Source organism: Vidua chalybeata, chromosome Z (assembly GCF_026979565.1).
Source record: "Vidua chalybeata isolate OUT-0048 chromosome Z, bVidCha1 merged haplotype, whole genome shotgun sequence".
NCBI lineage: Eukaryota > Metazoa > Chordata > Aves > Passeriformes > Viduidae > Vidua > Vidua chalybeata.
In genome coordinates this window covers 29,764,667-29,765,679 of record NC_071570.1, presented here as the reverse complement: position 1 = coordinate 29,765,679, position 1,013 = coordinate 29,764,667, and positions in this window count along the sequence as shown.

The following is a 1,013-nucleotide window of genomic DNA, read 5'->3' as shown; positions in this document are numbered from 1 at the left end:
GAGTCTCTCACTGGTTTTACTTTCAAACCAAAACAGCCTGCCCTTTCTTCCAGAGGTTATAGAATTTCTCTCCCCATGATCCAACCAGAACTCTCTGTTGAGACAGTGTCGTGGGGACAGGACATTTTCATGCTCATTATCCCAATCGTGGTTTTTGTTCCCTGTCCTCAGTTTGTTTTGTCTTCCTTCCCCCCCCCACCCCCGGGCTGGCTGCTGGCTTGCCGCTTAGCTTGCTTGCTGCTTTGCTTGCTGCTGGCTGCATGCTTTGCTGGCTCTGCTTTCCTCTCTTTTTTCTCTGCTTTTCGCTGGCTTGCTTTTTGGCCATTTTTTTTTTTTTTTTTCCTTTCTCCCGGTTTCCGTTGTTCCCTTTCCCCCCCCCCCCCCGAAGACATCGGACCTACTCCGGGCAGGAGCTCCCCCGGGGTCTGCGAAAGAAGCTGCATACCCTCTGCGGCGAAGAGAGATAGAGCTCAACCCCCTTGGACTGGTGAAAACATCTGTGGTCATCTTGGGCTATTTCTCTTGTGCTGGGGAGTGTTTTTTTCGTTGTGCCTTAATAAACAAGTTTTTTCCACTTTCCCCTCTGAAGGAATTCCTCCCGAACCCGGTGGTGGGGGGGGAGGTTGCGGAGGGTTTGGTTTCCTATAGGGGGCTCCTTTGGAGGTGTTTTCCCCTAATTTGTCCAAAACCAGGACAGACAGGCTGACTTCCTTTCCCACTGACTCATTTTTCAGCACCTGGGTAGACCCTGCTCCTGCACCTCTAGCTAGCATTTCTTTCTGCCTTCCTGGACTCCATTGCCCTTAAGGACTACCTCCTACAGGACTCTCTCAACTAGGTTACTAAACAGGCCCTAGTCTGCCCTCTGAAAGTCCAAGGTGGCAGAGCTGCTGACACTTACCCTTACTTCTCTAAGAATCAAAACCTCCTTTTGTGATCACTTTGCCCAAGACAGCTTCCAAACATCACATCACTCATGCATTTTTCTCTGTTCACAAACAGCAGGCTCACAC